The following is an 18,484-nucleotide window of genomic DNA, read 5'->3' on the forward strand; positions in this document are numbered from 1 at the left end:
AAACAAAACAAGACACCCAGACATAGCTTTTCCTCCAGTCTGAATTTTAATGACTGAAATAGTGGGATTTCCCTGGGGATACTACTCATCAGTTTTATGGGCCTTACCTTTAAAAATGATTTCCTATCCTTCATTCTGTCCCATTAGTCCTACCTCTACCCCCATGTAACAGCCTCGCAAATTCCTCTCTCTGATTAGGTTTAATCCTGGTCCCATTTTGGTCAATGGTCAAACCTCTGACTGACTTCAGTGGGACAGGTTTTTGCCCTGACATCCCTACAGCCTATGTAATTTGGATTTTGTAATGAAAAGAGAGGCACTGTGAAAGTTAGAGTCTAAATAGCAGTGAATTCTTTTGAACTTTCCCCCCATAAAGTAACTTTCTATTGAAGAGGTAATTCTACATTTTATACAAACTGGATTAAAAACATGCATTTCTAAAATACATGCATTTTGTGGCCCGGCCCGCACTGCTTCCCGCAGCTCCCATTGGCCGGGAACGGCGAACTGCGGCCACTGGGAGCTGTGAGCGGCCATACCCGTGGATGTTCAGGTAAACAAAGCGTCTCACCGCCTACCAGGGGCTTGCCCTGAACAAGCTGCAAACCAAGTTTGGGAACCCCTGGTCTACAGTGATTTGTTGGTGGACTTTTAATATGTCTTTTCCTCAGAGGCCACATGTACTTGGGTTCTGTTCTTCCACTGAAAGGGCAATTACTGTTGTTAGAATATTTCTTTGTGACATGCAGTATGTTTGCAACTAACGTGCATGTGTCTTAGAGGTTTTTCATCTGGAAAGGCCCAATGAACACCTGTAGTTTGATTTCATAGTGAACTGAATGCTTAATTAGCTGTCTCAACATAAAGATCTGGTCAACAGTGGAACAATCAGGTCTAAAGCTGCTGAGTATTCCCGCCTTTGCCATGAAGTCTATTGTTGATTTGAGAAATTAAAATGGAAGCAAAAACTGTCCCCAGGACTGAAAACAGTGAGTAATACCTTGGACTTTTCACTTTGTTTTTGAACAGAGGTAGAGTAACAGTCTTCTTCCAGATGCCAGATGTTCTGGAAGAGCCTAGGCTGACATAGTACAGCAATACTCTCACCTGTCTTCTGCAACTTAGGGGCGATGTTTCAAACTTTCAGTGTCTTCCCAGACGTTAGCTAATGGGCTGCAATCTCAGTCTCTTCTTGTCTGAAGGAAGAAAGGAACATCCTGCCCCTATTCAAATGGAAGAGATTTAGCTGGCTGAATGTAATAAGCTAGGTAAAGCACTTTTTATAGACTGCTGTGAAATTTGATGAGGTGTCTCCATGTCCCTGGTAAGAGAACATCATTGACAGAACAGCTCTATAATGGAACAGAAAGATGTGTCCAGTCAATGGAAGATACATGGCATGGGTTCCAGTCTTCACAGGAGTTCAGCAAGGCTTCATTCTCTCACCATCATTGTTCAATGTCAGGATTGATAAGTTGATGGCTAAATTTGAGGAGACAGTTGTTGGTGACATTCAGCTGAACACCGTTCTGCAAGATCTTAAATACACTGATGACATTCTCTTGTTGGCTCAGTTTGGTGAACTGCTGTAGCCGGTGGCCATTCTGGTTGGGCAAGAAGCAGCAGGCCTTGGTCCAGTTATTTATTTGGATAGAACTAAGTCCCTAGACATAACCATCAAACAACCTCCTTCTCTAGATTACAACAGATCAGTATTAACCTGTCCAGATGGGACACAGAGCACACGGCAACTGTCAAATATTTGGGTGATGACGTAAACAGTATTGAAGGAGACTTGAAAGATGTGCACCCTGGTATAGCAGCAGCTGCTGCCGTGTTTTGGGCCTGTCAGCGGGGATAATATCCTCTGTGATCTGTAAAATCATCATTATACTGATGTTAATTTCCATATGATAAATGCAGGCACTGAGGAAAGCTGAAGAACACCAGACTGATATTTTTGATTTTAGTCATTTTCATCAGCTGCTCCATATTAAGTGGTAGGACAGGATCAATATTGAAGTTATTTAAAGCTAAATCCAGCAACAGCCTCCATTGGCACTGGTTTGGTTTTAGCAGCATCCATTGTATGGACATGTTGTTAGAACAGAAGACCAATGAATTCTGAAGTGTGGGTAGCAAAGAATGCCACTACCTGGCCAGAGATCACATGGGCACCAGAATTTTTGGTGGCATGATAAGATTGCCAGTGATGGACATAAACTGAATCTCCAGTCAGACCACTGTAAGGACCTAGCCAGAGATCAGTCCAGGTGGTGCTTGGTCCAGGTAGGGCAATTCCCTTTGGGAGTTGCCATGATGATGATGATGAATGAGGAAAGTGTAAAAACATTAGTATGCTACTTTATTGTAAGTGCTTTCTTTTCCCAACATGCACATGACAGTCATCTTCTTCTGTTATGCCTCCGCAAATGAAGTTAACTTTTTGCCACACATTCTCTTTCTTGGTGAAAGTATATATGTACTGTTCCCAGGCCATATGATGACAACTCTACCACTATTATATTCTATGCCTTGCTATCATATCATGCCTGGATAGATAAGGATGAGTATGAATATTAGATAAATGCTCATGTTCAGAAATCCTATGTGTTGACTACAAATTAGTCATTGTTCTGCACCCTGGAACACTCCAGTGGATATACAATATGGGGAAATAATGGACTAATCATGTTGACAGGTTTCAGAGGGGAAGCCGTGTTAGTCTGTATCACCAAAACCAACGAGGAGTCCTTGTGGCACCTTAGAGACTAACACATTTATTTGGGCATAAGCTTTCATGAGCTAAAACCCACTTCATCAGATGCATCAGAAGCTTATGCCCAAATAAATGTGTTAGTCTCTAAGGTGCCACAAGGACTGCTCATTGTTATCATGTTGAGTAACTGGACCCCAATTTTTTTTCTGTGTGCAGGCACATGTGTGCCTCTGTATGTGTTGTGTTAAAAGACTCAGGTCAGGAATATTTCATGTCATTCCAGATTCTCCCAGTTTTTCACCAGTCTGTGACTGGGCTGCAAAGTTCTCTTATAAGAATGTTTCTGTTTGTTGTTTTACTTGTTTCAAGGGTTGAAATATTTCTTCCCTGCCTGTTTCCACTAGATTTTTCCAATAGCCTGTGACTGGCCCTACATGCTCGTATATCTGTGTTGTGTGTTTGATTTTTTAATATTATTGATAACATTGTCAATTCATGCAAAATACCACAGCCCTCAAAATGAAAGCTGAGTCCTGAATTGTTGCGGATCAACCAGAAAAATACATACCCTGACATTATTTTAACCTCAGAGGGCCCATGTACTATAACTTTTAGGAGTCTTTGTTCTTCTCCCCATGCCAAGGATGGGGAGAATGCTGGGAAGATGGTTGCAAATGAGCAATCTCAAACTTAGGCCCAAACTGGTTCATCCAGGCACTGACTTGGTGTTGAGGTAACAGTCCATGTCATATTCAGGGTGAGAGAGTAGGGGGCCCTTTTGGTACATGTCTTTTCCTTCCCCCAGCTGACTCACACACTGCTTTGAAGGAAGCTGTGCTTCTACCTGCTCTCATCACTCTCAGCATGTGTGCAGATAATGGAGGGTATTCTGAATTCTTCTAACGCTAACAGATTTTAGACTATCCTAATTTTTAAAGCATTGCTTTCCTTAAGATGTCATGTAGACCTACAATTTGGGAGCTGATCGCTAATTAAATCAGATATTCCATACTGGAAAATACATATCTCCTATATACATAAAACAAATCATGGGGGAAATGTCATCATCCTGCAGAGGTGTTCAGGGCTGCTCTGGAAACCTTTACAAATATGAGAACTCTCAGTGTAATTGTTCAAAGGCCCCTGATCCCACCAGTCTCATAAGATGTCTCCTTGCAACAGAGCTTTGTGGTCTCACACTTCATTCATCTTCTATGGTGATGTGCCGCTGTTATTCGTTGTCCCCACACAGTAACTTGAGAGATCAGAGTGAACCTCCAGTGACCTTTGGAGGCAGAAAGCAGGCCAATTTCTCCTTTCAAGGGACATCTCCTCTCACTCATATCTGCTCAAGGTGTGTGTGTAGGGACATGAGGGCCATTTTCCTTCACTTTCCTCTATGGGAGATGACCCTCCCCCCGTGCAGCATCTTAGAGCCTGGACTCCAGCCTGAGCCTGAACATCTACACCACAATTAAACGAGCCCATAGCCCTAGCCCTGTGAGCCCAAGTCAGCTGAAACAGGCTTCACTGTTGCCTTTCCCCCGGCTTATTGGACTGGGATTGCAGGAGGTATTAACAGAGCCTTATGGAGGAGGGCTAACAATGGAGAACATTCAAGAACCATTAACCTGGATGGTCTGCCATTCAAATGGAAGATGGCTAGAACAATGAACTGGTTGCAGCCTTAGAGAACCAGCTTTACAAGTCTGGACTGTTTGGGTCTGTAACCACACAATGGATCATCTGAAAAGGGAGTTGCTAGAAGGAACTGGAACTTTATGAAAGGATCCTTTCTAGTAAAGGGATGGAGACTGAGCAGGAGCAGAAGTAGAAGAGAAGGATCCTGGGACCCTGAAAGCACAATGATCAAAATTGAAAAATGATCTCAGACTGAAGAGGATATTGTAGGGTAGGTTTTGCATGGCATACAGGTTTTTGTTATTATCCATAAAGATGTATATCTTGTCTGCCTTGTGTCTGAGTAAAGTGTGATTGGTTTAGAAATTCTGTTACAAAATCTGTGTGTTATCTACTCTAAATATCATGGAACTCGAAAGAGGGAAATAATACAGAGGGCCCAGAGATCTGGGGAACTCTGGGGAGCAGGCAATAGGTACTGGAGAATCCTGGGAGAACTGTGACTAGTTTCAGGGTCTACACAGTTGGAATATGGAGGCCTGTATCTCAGGAAGGGATGCTAGATGGAGGATCTATACCATGAGAGTGTTCCTAGAAACTTAGAGCCAGTGCTTGTCTATGCTCAGACCCAGCAAAGCTATGAACTTGTGGTATCCAATGGCTGGATCCAAACACAAGTACCTGGTGAGCAGCCACCAGGAGAAGCTCATCCAGGTTTGTAACAGAAGCACTGCACCGTGTTAACACTCAAGTCCCTATTTCACCATTATCACCAACCACTAGTAGTCCCATGTCGGACCTACTGCCTCCCCAATAACACAAGGGGCTGTTAGGAATATTGTCAGTAAACAGGTCAAATTATATATGGGAAACCCCTGTCACCTCAGCCACAGCTGCATGTGCAACTTCTGAGCTAGCTGGACAAACAGGAAACACTCTAGAAAAATGAGAGAAAATAGACTTCAAGGGGAATTTTTTCCTCTCAATGCAAGTGTTTACCTGCACCTGAAACAAGGCTAAGAGTTTCCTCATATGCACTGTTCCCTGAGCCAGACTATTTAACTTATTGCAGTGATATCCTGCATTATAACATGACAGACCTACGTTCAAGTCTTCTTTCCACACTACACTCTTTTAGGACAGGCATGGGGATGGAACTGAGCAAGAATGTAATCAGCTTCAGATGAGATAAGATGGCATTAAAAGGGGAAAGTGAATGCATTGTTCGATCCAGTACACAAAATGTTTCATCCCATAATTTGCTAATTACTGTAAAATTAAAGTTTAGTGGCAAGCATAACCAGTGCTAATGAATACTCTACAAACTACAAAACAACATGGAAACACAATATTTTTACCTCTAAGAGATTTAGACATAACCAGGGATAGAATAAGATTTTCATGCAATCATTAATGGCAGAGACATACATTCTCACCACCCAGAAAATACAAATCTCATTTCTTTAAAACCAAACATAACATAACAGAAACTTCTGTTCCCAAAATGCCTTTATAATGTCACTCGGTTCCACTCCTGCAGTCATCACTTGATGGCTGTTGCTACAACAACCTGACTCTCACTGATACTAATGCCCAGATGTCACACAAATATTTAGAGATGTGCCACCACCTTTAAAATTTACCTGCAATTGATTATTTTAAAAAGTGTCCCTTCGTGAAATGTTTCTAATGACAAAAACAAAATTTAAACGTGCAGAAATGCCAACTTTATTAAATGTGAATTAAGGTTCAAAAAGAACATTTTTTTTAAAAAAAACTAAGCATTAAAAACATTTTACCAATTTTTTAAACATATATTGTTCTAACAATTGAGTCTTAGGCATTTTAATGTAGTTTTTTGTTACTTATAATATCCAGCTGTGTATGGAATCTGAAAGTGTAGCTGGACCAGGTAATATAATTGGTGCTGGGATTTCTGCAGTTGGGATTATTTAGGGCCCCACCCCTAAAATCATCTATCCCCTCTGCACCCCCCTAAATATCATCCACCCCCTCTAAGGAGTTGCAGCAGAAAGAAAAGCTGGAACTCCTTTTCATGACCCACAAAATCCTGCAGACTCCCCAACACACACACACACACACAGAGCAGAATTCCACTAATATTTCTTCCAAGAGATTGAATGATGGAAATTTGATGTGAGACTCTGAATTAGTAGTTTACTGAAATTCAGATCTCATATGATCACACACAAAACCCCATCCAACTGTATTATTTTTAAAATCTCAGGATTTTTAATTATATATAATGATTTGGGGGGCTCTGACTCATGGTATTTGAAAACTTCGGGTTTGCAATACTGTGAGTTAGACCCAAAGAATCATGACATTGATTAAAAATCACAAGATTTTAAATGATTATATCTATACATAAACACATAGTGTAGACACTACATATATATAGTGTGTGTGGGTATGTACACTCTCCCTCTCTCGTATGTGTGTGTATAGAGAGGGAGAGAGAATATATATATATTCATATATATTATATTATACATATATATATAACCCCTGCCTTCCTTCCTCTCTGGGTGTTCAGAAGAGGCCTCCATTTACCCACTCGTAGCTTCTGGGTTGTGGGGGAGGTCTACATTATTTATCCCTGTCCTACTTATTTCCCATTTGAAAAGCCCACCCTTCACCATCTTCTTGCTGTGCACTCCCTCCATCACTGGTTTATACTATGAAAATTATTTGTTGCTGACAATGGATACATGTGAACCAGTGCTGAACATGATTTAACTGCAAGTGCAGCTAAGGGCATATTGTGTCCAGCTCTGCTTCAGGATTTAAACCTGCTAGTATAAACAAAGCTTTGTTTTCCTGCACCCTAAGATCACCTTACATACTCCACCACATGCCTTTGCCCTCCTACTCAAGCCACCTCCCTACACTTGCCTTGCTCCCCACAATTTTCCCTGCACTGTGAAAATTCCCTCTTTATCTCTGCCCCATCACTCCACTTGCTACATTCGCCTAGTCCATGATATATTCCCTTTCCCTGCTCCTTTTACATTTTTTTTGCCCCCTACCATGCTTCCTCCCTGTTAACCCACCCTCACGCGTCTCCAGCTCCTCTGTCCCCCAACTTCAGCTGCATTTCAAGATCCTCCACATTATGTTTCCCTGTCCACTATATCGATCAAAAGGGTGACCAAACTGCCATTATTTCCCCTAAGGCAGGCTGGCTTTAGACCTGTTGGAACTAGTGGAATATGCTGAGGAGCAACCTCATGTTCACTTGCTAATGATGTAGGGAAAAGGTGTCCATCTTGGCTTAGGGAATCCATGGAGCACAGTGACCCCTGTGAATAACTTCACAAGTTTGAAGCAGGACATCAGAAAATCACAAGAAATCTTCAAAACAAAAATCATGAGGTTTGTACTGATGACAAGGGCTAGCAATTCTGAAGTCCACTATATGTTGGGAAAGTGTCGACATGGCTTCTGTAAGCAGAGAACATGCCTCACCAATCTGTTTGGATCTCAACAAATGTGGACAAGAGTGATCCAGTCACTATAATATACTTGGACTTTCAGAAAGCCTTTGACAAGGTCCCTCACCAAAGTCTCTCAAGCAAAGTAAGCAGTCATGGGATAAGAGAGAAAGTCCTCTCCTGGATCAGTAACTGGTTAAACGATAAGAAACAAAAGGTAGGAATAAATGGTCAGTTTTCAGAATGGAGAGAGGTAAATAACAGCACCCTCCAAGGATCTGTACTGGGATAAGTCCTGTTGAACAGGACTATTAATAAATGACCTGGGAAAATGGGTAAACAGATGGCAAAGTTTGCAGATGATACAAAACTACTCAGGATAGTTAAAGCTGACTGCAAAGAGTTACAAAGGGATCTCAATAAACTGGGTGAGTGGGCAAGAAAATTGCAGATGAAATTCAATGCTGATAAATGCAAAGTAATGTACAGTGAAAAATATATGTTCAAAACAATGGGGTCTATATGAGCTGTTACCACTCAAGAAAGAGATTTTGGAGTCACTGTGGATAGTTCTCTGAAAACATCCACACAATGGGCAGCAGTAGTCAAAAAAGCTAGCAGAAAGATAGGAACCATTAGGAACGGAATAGATAATAAGACAGAAACTATCATAATATCACTATATAAATCCATGGTATGCCCACATCTTGAATACTGTCTGCAGTTCTAGTCACCTCATCCCCAAAAAGTTATATTAGAGTTGGGAAAAGTATAGAAAAATGACAACAAATATGAATAGGGGTATGGAAAAGCTTTCGTATGAGGAGAGATGAAAAAAACGGACTGTTCATCTTAGAAATTGGTTGCTAAGGAAGAATATATAGAAGTCTATAAAATCATGAGTGGTGTGGGAAAAGTGAATAGGGAACTGTTATTTATCCTTTCACATAACACAAGAACCAGAAGCCACCCCATGTACTTAATAGGCAGCAGGTTTAAAAAAAAACAAAAGGAAGTACTTCACACAACACACAGTCATCCTGTGAAACTCGTTGCCAAGGGATGTTGTGAAGGCCAAAAGTATAACTGGGTTCAAAAAAGAATTAGATATGTTTCATGAAGGATAGGTCCATCAATGGCTATTAGCCAAGATGGTCAGGGATGCAACCAACCCCAGGCTCTAGGTGTCCCTAAGCCTCTGACTTGCCAAAAACTGGGACTGGACAACAGAGGAGGGATCACTTGATAATTACCCTGTTCTGTTCATTCCCTCTGAAGCTTTTGTCACTGGCCACGGTTGGAAGACAGGATACTGGGCTAGATGGAACCACTGGCCTGACCCACATGCTGCTGAGAGGAAGAAATAGGTTCTAATCCGAGCTGTGAAGTGTGTATCACTCTGTGGATAAAAAGAATGGCTAAAAATACTGAAATAAAAATGTATTGGATACTTTACCTCATAGTCATGTTGTGAAGATAAAGTCAAAATGCAGCCCTAAAAACTGTGTATCAAAGAAGTACTATTATCCCCACTTTACAGAATTTGAAGGACAGAGAGTATGGGACTTGCCTGGGGGCTGGGGGTGTCACACACCCAGTCTGGTGGAAAAGGGAATTTAACTTGACTCTCCAGAGTGTCAAGCTAGCATCTAACCACTGGACCATCATTCCTGCCCAGGAATGAAGCCAGTAGTTTTGCCTAATTAGGAAACAAGTAAAAACTGAGTAAGGACTCCAGTATTTGTCCCTATATTTTTGATCTTCACAATCCCCAAACTCCTTAGGTGTTTCTTTTTCTATTCAGTTATCATTACATACGCAGAGATTGACTATCACATTAAAGGACTATTAGATTCACAGTCCGTGATTTCTGCCACTTCACCAGTCAGTTTTTGGTCTCTGTGATGGGCTTCTTAAAAGCTTGCTCTATATACCTCTGCACCCAGCCCCATCACTTTATTTTATTTTAAAACAACCAAAACACATTCACTAAAAAAGTCCAGACCATATTATTAAAAGTCATAGAACAGTAAAAAAATATTGTGGATGACGATGTTGTATGTCATGGTGACACAATCTGAATTGTCTCAACTCACAAAGAAAAAGGCAAGTGACATAACATTTACTAGATTCCCAAACATTCTATGCACTGCCTCCCATAAGCTATAAAGAGAACAAAGAGTGAGCATGTGTTTAAAAACAGACTAACACAAACCCTTCTATGCATTGTCATAACCACTTAATAAAATCACCCACAGTAGAACATTAAAACAGGCAGATTTATTGTTGCACAGTGACACGTTCAGGATTCATATTTCTTTAAAAACGAATTGTGGCAAATGAAGTCAGTTTTCTAAAGTTTAACATTGTGCTCCATGTCTCCACTTGCATCCTATACATAGGGTCTGAAACATAATGACAATGAGGGTAAACAGAGTAACATTCTGTAAACTGATCTGCAAATATTGCAAATTTTAACACAGAGTATTTGAATTGATTTACAAACATATTTCTATTGTACATTTTCACAGTATGTTTCTTATACATTCCAAACTACTAAAAATTGACTTTTTCCCTGCAGTTCTTCACCGCAGGAAACATGTTGTGTATCCATAGACTCCCAAGACAGTCCTAATAATAACATTATTTGTGTATTTATTATTTTAAAAAACTCTGATGATTAATTCCATGAAAAAGCTGCATGAGATAGCTGCAGAAATGGCACTTGCACTTTGTGGCATTTGAAGGCTCGTCGTTGAGATATATTGTTAATTACCATGAGTACAGTCATGACAACTCTAGCTCCGGTACATGGGTAGGGAGGGCTCATGGACCCTTTTCTTGCAGTGCAACCACACAGGAGTCAGCCATAGTTGGGTTGCATGTGCTGGGGAGTGCAAGATGTGCACATGCAAGTAAAGTGTATTTGGGTAGAACAAAGGCATGACTGTGGCCCTGTTGATCCTGTACGTTGGTTGGACTGCAATGGCTACAACTTTTGTAGTGGTTTAGCAAGTCCCACTAGTATCATACTTCCAGCCACAGCCACTTCAGCAGTGTGCCTAGTCCCATCCCAGTCACGGCTCTGCCTTTGCAGTCTTAGGCCTAGTCTACACTTAAAAATTAGGTCAACCTAGCTATATTGCTCACGGGTGTGAAAAATTAACACCCTAAGTGCCATAGTTAACCTGACCTAACCCATGGTGTAGGTTGCTGTGGCAGAATTCTTCTGTTGTCCTAGCCGCTGGCACTTGGAGCGATGGGTTAACTACAGCGATGGAAAAAATCCTTCCACTGCTGCAGAAACCATCTACACGACAATGCTCCAGCTGCAGAGAGGCAGTGCTGTATCTGTGGACCTCTGGCAACCATAGTGTGGATATGGCCTTAGTTGTGCCCTAATGGCATGAGTCTAATCTTAAAGCAGTGTAAATCCATTAAATTTAGTGGATTTACCCCTGATATATAATCGTATGAACAAGAACAAAATCAGGCAAGGTATATTTTTGTGCACAATCATGAAAGAATGTCAGAAACAATGACAATCTTGGTTCCATATTGTTTGTTTCTATTTGATCACGTATCACACTCTGCAACCCTAGTGGCTGCTAAACACAACCGAACATAGCTTAAATACATTTCTGCCATATAGCAGGTTTATAAATAAATTACATTTAGCTTGTAAGTGCCTTATAGCAGAAACCCGCCATTTTATTTGCCTGTAAAGTACCATCCAAATCTATGGCACTTTGTTAAAAAAAGTATCATTTAATAAATATATAAATAAAGCATACATGCCCACATTTTCAAACTTGGAAGCCTAAAGTTAAGCACCCAAATCTACATGTAGGTAGCCAAAGCAAATGGCCTATTTTTCTTATCTAGTGGTACTGAGAATCTACAACACTCAGTGAAATCAATTTATCTTATTTCGGATTAAACTAATGTTTCATCAAAAGAAAGAGACAGGTGATGATTACATCAAAGCAACAACAAAATACAGTATATCTATTTTAGCTTCACAATGGTTCAGTTATTTCAAAAGTTGTTTATACCATACAAAGATTTTGTTTCTTACGTACTTCAATACATCATCACATGAAGTAGCATTGGTAAGGAATGCATTGTATGCTATAAACCTTGCTCCCTCTATGGCAAAGATAATATGAACAACCCCTCTTCTCCCACAGGTAACCAAAGCAGAGGCCTGAATCTGTTTTAGGTGGATCACACAAGTTGGCACACAAATTTATGGACAATGTTCCAAAAAATTGTCGGTCTCATTAGAGAAAGGAGCTTAGTGGTGTACTAAAATAAGTTGATCATAAAGATACAAATTTTCAAGTATGCATGTTTAAATTTATATTTAGGCGCCAAAATAAGTGCCTTATTTTCAGACATGCTGAGCTCACCACAACTTGTCTTACTTTATTGGAAATTGCAGGTTCACAATGTTTCTGAAAATCAGGACACTTATTTTTAGGTGCTCAGATATTATAGTGATGACTGACCATATACAAATGTAGATAGACACCTAAATCCAGATTTGTTTACTTCTAACTTCAGACTCCAGAGTTTGAAAATGTTGCCCTTGCTCTTGTGTGATCCAAAATGCTGCTACAGCATTTGAGTGTAGAGACGGGATGTCTGGTGAAGGAGATCGTGCTGAGGGAACTGGAAAAGACCAGACATTCATTTCAGACATAACTCTAAGCCCTCTGAAGATCATAATGGTGTTCGGCTGCAGAGAATGAAAGTGGTTTTGTTCAAAGTAGAAGATGATTGTTGGTGTTAACTTCTGAGTGGAATCCCTGTCAGGCTTGGTTAGGATAGGAGGCTATGTGCGTATTCTGCCTCCTCTCCATGTGCAAAACCAATGCCACTGTGAGTTGAACTTCTCCTTCCACCAAACACACACTTTCATACTTCCTGTCAGAGATCTACCTAGTTTTAATGTCATCTGTCTGAGAAGGTGGAAGGTGGAAGGGACAATATTTTTAACATGACAATATCTCTTTTAATGGGAGTCTTTCCAAATATCTACCAGACTCTAGATGTCAAAAGTTGAAAGAAATGGATGGTTATTCTTCCATCCTGTTTTTACAATTACAAGTCTCTCTCTTCTTGTGCACCAGATGACCAGCCTGCCTTCATTCCAATCCTCCGGTAAAACATACAAGAGGGGAGTCATAGCTCAGTGTTTTGAGCATTGGCCTGCTAAACCCAAAGTTGTGAGTTCAATCTTTGAGGGGGCCATTTAGGGATCTGGGGCAAAACTTGGAGATTTGGCCCTGCTTTGAGCAGGGGGCTGGACTAGATGACCTCATGAGGTCCCTTCCAATCCTGATATTCTATATACACAAACAACAAATCTCCAGACAACTGAAACATTTTCCTCTTTCTCAACTTCAGGCCTGCATCTTGCATCTAACAGTCTGTGCTGTTTTGTTTTATCTTAGGACCTGATTCTGTGAGGCTCTAAATCTTCAGAAATCAATTATTTCAGTGACTCCAGAGCTCACACAGGATCAGGGCCTTGGACTGCAAGCCCATTGAAGGACTCACCAGCCTCCTTTGTGCATCTAGCTCAATAAACAATGTGCTCAATAAACAATGATCTTTAACGGATGAAAACGGGCATTCCATTTGTCACTATGTGAGGATGACACCCTTTTCCCCTGTTCTTTGTCTCAGGCAAAAGAATGCATCATTTAGTCTAAACTCTCAGATCTGAAGGTGTCCATATTTTTCCACACACAATTCCCACATCCGTGTCTTAATCAGGAAGAATATGAGTCTCAGTTTGTACCAACGTTATTGGATAGTCACAGTTCCCACACTGTATACCTTCATTTAGAGATCAACATCCCTACTCTGCAACTACATGATAGTGCTGTATAAGTCTACACAGACATGCTTTCAAAGCTATGGCACTGCTAAAAAGAAAAAAAAAAACCTTCATTAGGCTATGGAAATTACTGCAGGTGAACCTCTTATTACCTCTGAAGAGCAACACCGGTTTCCATAGGTCTTGCTTATAGAACAAATTACTCACTCTAATGATTCACAAAGGATAATTTCTGTCTCACAGGAGGCTCTCTGAAAGATTATTTTTTATAGGCGTAGCTCATATCACACCAGTCTTAGACAGAAGGTGATTTCGTTCTCAGAACTCATGCTCACTGTATCTCTCATCTGAGGACCAAGGTGAATGTTTCCTAACTTAAGTGCCTTTCCCTGACCTGACCAAACCTGAACAAATAAGTTATGGTCCTGATCATGAGAGGTACTGAACATCTGCAATTTCTCTTGTACAATCAAGCCCTTTGTAAGGAGAGCTATGTAGAAGTTGTGCGGGATTGAGATGGGACAGCCCTTTCACAACCACTATTCCAACCCTTGGTCTAGAATAGAGCTGGCACTCCCGTGCAGCCCTACATAGGGGTTTGTGAATATTAAATACACATAATTTTGGACTAGATAGCTACATTCTATCCTTCAGCTGTCCAACACTGATCTCCCCCAGCATAAGAAAACCATTGTAGTTTTGCAGCTTTGCGGACCTTCAGCCTCTATGCCCCTGAGCGGATCTAACCTTCATGCATTATGCAGAAGTACTATAATGAGGGGATTGGCTATGGGATTTAAGGTTACAGTAATTCGATCTGCTTTTTATTAGAGACTGAGAATAAAGCTGAAGAATAACTATTCTGTTGTATATTTTTGATTTTCTCATATAAATTAGAGTGGAGTGAACAGACATTGTGTGGTTAATTCATTTTTTAAAATCAAGGATAGTTCTGAAGTTATACTTACATATTAAGAATCTATTCTAATCTAGTGCTTGTGTCCACATAGCTCAGAGCTTGTTGTTTTACTTGAATCACTGGGTGTAAAACCTGCCCAGAATTCAGCAGTCCCAATTTTTAAAACAAGCTACCAGACTTCTAGAATGGATTTTGAGCCACTGTCTTTCAACACAGATTTTAAAGATAGCTATGGGATACATAACTATTTTCCTCCTGATGTGGTCAAAGAGCCAGGTCAAGTACCTATCTTACATGCATTTTTATGCATCACCACAAGAACACACAGTGCTAAAAATGCAAATAGTCTACACATTTATGAGCCAACAAACTGGTTGCAAAGTTATTCCCCCAAAATCTGACTGCTACTGTTGAAAATAAAACACTTTTCAGTGAATGAACTTTTGGAAGTAATGAATCTCTATTTTTCTAATGTACATATTACATTTAATATATATTTCAAATTGCACTATATTATCCCTCATATATTACCTATTATAGTCATCCCATATTGATGTATAATTTACATTTAACACTGTATTTTACATTTTGTAAAGAATTAATATTGAATCAAACCTTCATTAAAGTTGGAGGAGATACTCATTTTACTGACACCTGTCCAAATATTACTTTGATTTAATCGCATGCCTGTTTCATGCACACTATGAAAAAGGTTCAAATGTAAGTAGTAAAGATGATGGTTCAAATTTTCAAAGACATGAGTGCATAAGTGCCCTTGCACTTTTGAATACAAACTTAGGTATGCACCTATACAAATGCACACACTTCAGAGATGTGCACACCTACATTGAGAGCATGGAAAAGTGCACACCTATTTAGGTACACATCTTTGTAAATTTAGGCCTGTATGTTTTAAAATGACCTCTTTTAAAACTTATTACACAGATAGCAGAAAGTGGCATGGCATAACATGAATAACCTAAAGTAGTGTGTTATTGGTCAGTGATATGGGAAGAATTTTGTCAAAAGGTTAACACATAAGTTTTGTGCCATCAAGTTTTGAAAAATGGTTTATGTTTTTAAGAGGACAATAAGTGGTTTTGGTTATGCCATTCTCAAACCTTTTTTACATCTATTAAGATAAATAACTAGTTACTGGTATGCTGCAATATTATACTTGCTGTACTTCTACGAAATAATTCTGTTATAAAATGTGCACAGTGGTATACAGGCTCTGAAATATAACAAGAACATTGGGTTCAACTGTAATTCTCTGTACTTAGACCTTGATGTAGTTTCTGGTTTTCAACATATAGGGCCAAAAACAGGCTATAGGTGCATTTCGTGGAGACATGGCATACATTAATGGTGTAGGAATAGCTGTAGGCCCTGTTCCCACAATCAGACCTATACTGAAGAAGCTTTGTACCAGCACAGACCATGGCTTAAGTCACTGGAGCTCCATACAGGCATGGGACTGGGTTTCAAGTTCTCAAACTTTGGGGAGATTATGAGTCCTACTTAAAATACCCTATAAATTTTTAGTTAGATATATTTCCTGCTGCTTAATAATAAAAAAAATGGACCTGACTATGACCTGACTATGACCTCCGTGGAGCTACACAGCCCACCCATCTCCATTCGCTCCTCAGAATATTCTTGCTAGAGGCTGAAGTAGTCTCAATAAAATGTGGGATTCTGGGGCAGTGGGTTTACTAGTATGTATAGACTGTGTACTGCAATGCTTCCTTAACAGCTCTGTCCATGGGGGACCTAAGGAGTATGAGTACTGCTGGTTTAAATGGAGCTGAATTGACTGGAAGCAGGGTAGAAGATCTGTGGCCCACAGTTCTCACTTAACTACAGCTTTGCTGGTGTTGGCCAAGGCACATCAAAGCATGCATTTGGTCTAACAGTTCTAATTTTGCCATCAATTCGAATTTTGCTTGTGAGTCACTCCCACTGAAGTAAATGGGAATCACCTGAATGTACCTAAGGGAGGAATTTGGAATATTGAGTGTATGTAAAAATTCTAACTGGCATGTTTATTATAGGAAATGAGAAGTAAGTTTAATTTACAGTAACTGGAAATGAAAGTGAATCTAACATAGTGAATTAGTGAATCTAATATAGTGCTTTCTTTAGATACATTTGACTTGAATTCATATATAAACACTGAATATCTGATGGAGTTTTAGTTGTTTTCTTTTACACAAATACAAAGGCAGTCAATATATCTTTCACATATAAGTCATAATAGTTTCCTTGTACCAATTAATGCTAATATGAGCGAGACAACTCCCTTAATATCACCTTAAAATGTTTTAATATTTTGACAGGTTTCATATGTAACTATGCATCTGTCTTCTACGTAATTATCAAAGAAAAAAATCATTATTTTACATATAAATTATGTTAAAGAGATAGGATTCAGCAATTGAACTATAAATGATGAAATGCCATAAAAATTGAAAACCACCAATACAAAAAATGATTGGTGTTGTATTTCCTAGCTAGTTATGTATAACTTCTTATTTTAATTTACAGACTTTCTATTCAAATTGAGCCAAAAATATCCCAAATAAAACATATTTAGATAACTACAATCCAACGTGATCTTTAGCTATTGGTCTGTGATCAATATTATATCATGCACCACCGGCAATAGCAATATGACAGACTATACAGTAATTTAACAGAGATCCCAATCCTGTGAGCCCGCATCAAGTGATGTCATATAGATAGAAGGCTTGCTGGATTGGACCCTCTCTTGGAAAACTGAGTTTACTATGAGATTGTTTCTCAGTCCTGGTTTGCCAAGCAGCCTTTCAGATCACTCCTTATCCATCCTTTTATGACACCTACAAGCAATGAGTTAATAAACAACCAACACACAACCACCACCATAATCACCTCACTCCTCAAATTATTCTCTTTTGTGGTGCCCATTGCATCTTGTTTTCTCTGTCTCATAAGCAAGAGGGTGTTTTGTTTTGTTTTTCAAATTAACCAGTTAGTAATTCCATTTTGCACTATGTGATTAAATCTGCAATTTATCTACTTTACTTTACTTTACCTTACTTACTACTACTTGCAGAGAAAGGTATTATTCAACATGAATAAAGGAGGCAGGATCTGGCCTTTGAAATATATTGGCACATCTACTATTCCTTCAAAGTTATTACTGTTTGCTTCAACACAAGTTAACATGAATAGCTTTAAAGCCAGTATATTCCCTAACTGATTATTTTCTTTGGGGGTATATGGACTATAAACCTTAAGGGTAAGATTTACAAAAGCACTCAGTGTTGGCTTAACTCTGTTCCCTTTGAAGTCAAATGCAAAATTTCCATTGACATAACAAGAGCAGAGTTAAGCCAACACTGAGAACTTTTGAAAAATCCCACCCAAACTCTTCTCCCTTAATAAAATTCATGCAACAACTCTGAAGTCAAAAAGCTGTACTGACATACAGAAACTGAGGGTGGGTCAATTTTGGCCTTTAATCTACATTGTATATGGACCTGCACGAGTATAAATATAATAAAGATAGATCAAGAATCACAGTCTTCCACCTTTGTTGTAAGTAAGGAACAGTGGAGAAAGTTGCAATTTTGGATGAGAGAATAGTTAGCCAAGTAGAGAAAGTACAGAGAGATTACAAAAGAGAAAATAATGGAAAAAAATAAAGAGGGAATGTACAAAAGGGTATGAGAAAAATCATGGATAAAAATGAGCAAAGCAGAGTTACAATACAAACCTCAACATATCTGGAGTAAATGTATGGTAATTCTTTTCTGAAGGTTAATATCCAGGGGTGCTATTCATATTTCAATTCTATACTGCATATAAAGTACTTGGGGGAAATTGTGGAGGTTGAATTTAAAAGCTTATTATTAGAA

General features: G+C 39.4%; 1 protein-coding gene across 1 annotated transcript in view; it reads right to left on the minus strand.

Annotated features, from left to right (window-relative positions):
- Positions 1–11,695: 11,695 nt before the first annotated feature.
- The window catches only part of KLHL1 (kelch like family member 1), a 445,797-nt gene continuing 439,008 nt past the window's right edge, over positions 11,696–18,484 (minus strand). Inside the window, exon 12 of the mRNA XM_037895040.2 lies at positions 11,696–18,471. The gene's annotated coding sequence lies outside the window, so the exon portion shown is untranslated. The remainder of the gene's footprint in view (positions 18,472–18,484) is intronic.

Source organism: Chelonia mydas, chromosome 1, assembly GCF_015237465.2.
Source record: "Chelonia mydas isolate rCheMyd1 chromosome 1, rCheMyd1.pri.v2, whole genome shotgun sequence".
Classification (NCBI taxonomy): Eukaryota; Metazoa; Chordata; order Testudines; family Cheloniidae; genus Chelonia; species Chelonia mydas.